Consider the following 2,499-nt stretch of genomic DNA (forward strand, 5'->3'; position numbering starts at 1 on the left):
GATAATTTCGTAACGATTGTTTACATTTAATTCACATTCAACAGGTGTCTCAATACTTACGAACAGGAGTGTACGTCCGTTCGAAGCTTTTCTCATCGACGAACAGGAAAAGTATACATAATCCCGAACGGTCGTATCGTTTGGTCGTGTCGAATCAATGAAACTCGTTCGTTCGAATGTTGCTCATCCTCGTAGGATAAGTGCCGCCGCGTTCATCGCCTCTATTTTATATGTAAGCGGTAAAGTTTTCCGATACGTTACACGTGATACCATTTTACGATTAAGGACCCTCTTACTTCTAAGCGTACATAGTAATCTAACGTTTACTATTAAATATTATGCATAGCGCTGTGCAACCATTGTCATTTCTCGAATGCAACTTTGTAATAAATTCCATTGTCATAATATTACCGTTCGTGTCGCTCTTTCTCTTCCTCGATTCGTGGACATTTTCTGTCGTTGAGTCAGAAGAAACAGGAGATAGGAATATCGTTTCAGATATCAATGGAGTACTTCAATTATTTCTGAAATAAGGATATTTTAGGTAACGAAGTAAAACTTTCGATATTTATTTTATTAGACGTTTTATTAAAAAATACATGAGACAATTTATATACAAATGGAAATTAATTCTGTAGCTTAACGTTAATGCTCTATCTTTGGACTTTAATACATTTTAATAGATATATAGAAAAATATAAAAATATTCTTCCATCTGATTCACTCGTTGAAGCCATTTAAATTACGTATCAAATTTTCTCGTACCACAATTGCTAGAGAAGATAATTAGATGACCTGTTTTACGTAGCTCGCCCTATATATTGCAGGAATTAGAAGAACTATTACAGAAAATTTGATTAATATTCATTACAGACAATTTCTTTCTATAGAAATAATAAAGTTTAAAGAAGTTTTAACTTGCTCCTTTTAATCTCCAGATTATAATAAAACAGCTGTAAAAATATTTCCCAAACATTCCACGCTCGATCGAAAGAGAGGAACTTGTAATTTACCGTCATGACTGTCCTCGTTAAATGTAAGCACGTAATAATTTTCACACCATACACGTTTGATTGATATACAGCCGCCGATATCGTCGTAGATTTTCCCTGTAATTTTTATAACGATTTTTCGAGAGAGAGAGAGAGAGAGAATCGTCTCTTGCCCGCAAGGCTGCTTCGGTGGAAAATTGAGGACATCAAAAGTGCACACTCTCGCTAGTTTACCGGGCTAAGAAACGATTTATGCGGTCATTATCGACACGAAGGCAAGTGGATAATAGAGGGAGTCGTCGGATATTTAGCGATCAATTCGCGAAAATGAGAGAGCGCGTCCCAATTGGCAAGACACACGAACCTAATCATCCGGCGATAATTCACGCTTATGAGCTTTAATCCGTACTCTCACCGGCCGAGTCTAACAGCTACAATTTTATCGCCACGCGGAAGAGAAATTAATTTAAGTATCGCGAGTTTTTGCCAGAGGCTGCTCCGGCACATTCAGGCTGTGCGATATGTCATTGAACGAGTAAATAACGCACTTTGTATAGGAAAAAGGAACGAGAGTGTCGTGGGTATTATTTCTCCGGAGATTGTTTCTTACTTTTTGCAGCAGAGAATTGTTTCGTGGCTAAATGAAGGTTGCTGGTTAGATTTACCTGCAGTGATATCGAGATGGACGCAAATGTTTTAGGAAACGCAGTACTATTGTACAAGAGAAAATTATGAGTTTTCATGAATTAAAAAATTTAAGAGGACGATTGGATTTTTTTTTAATCTAGAGATTTACCGGTATCTCACTCGGTATTCTTTTCAACGTCTGTATTCGTGAACGTCGACGAATAATGCAAATTGGCGAAGCAACAGATTTTTGCACATTACTTCCCTTTTCATTGTGCAAGGAATATTGATTAATTTCAAAATTTCAAATTGTTTCAAAAATGAAGATTAAAGTGAACAAATTCTATTTTACAATTTCGAGTTACAGTTTCTCTGAAAAATAACACCTTGCACATTTTATAGAACATATTGCAACAATATAATTAATTTCAAATTCCTTTAGTAAGAGTGATATTTGTAAAAGAAAAGATCTACGTATAAGTAACTAAAAAATATAAATACCGATTAATTTTCCACAATTAATTGTACTAGTAATTAATTCGACTACTTTCTTGACGAAAAATTTGTCACCCCAAATGTCCATCTTTCCATCCTCGTCGTCCTTGACTCCTCAATCTCGTCCCCTTTGTTGAACGAAGTAAAAGTGCACCGTCAATTAAATTCCCCAGTTAATTGCCGCGGCTAACGAGAATAGAACATTTCTCTACGGGAATGTAAAATCTCCTCGGATCTATTTAACCGATATGTAATACCAAGTGAAAAGAGAGAGAAAGAATCGGGGGTGTAATACTTCTCGTATCTAAGTTGCAGCTGCACGATGATCAGGTAAAGGTCGATTATTCGAATCGTATGTAACAAATTATTTCCAAGCGAGCAGGCC

The sequence above is a fragment of the Habropoda laboriosa genome, unplaced genomic scaffold (assembly GCF_001263275.1).
Source record: "Habropoda laboriosa isolate 0110345459 unplaced genomic scaffold, ASM126327v1 scaffold578, whole genome shotgun sequence".
Classification (NCBI taxonomy): domain Eukaryota; kingdom Metazoa; phylum Arthropoda; class Insecta; order Hymenoptera; family Apidae; genus Habropoda; species Habropoda laboriosa.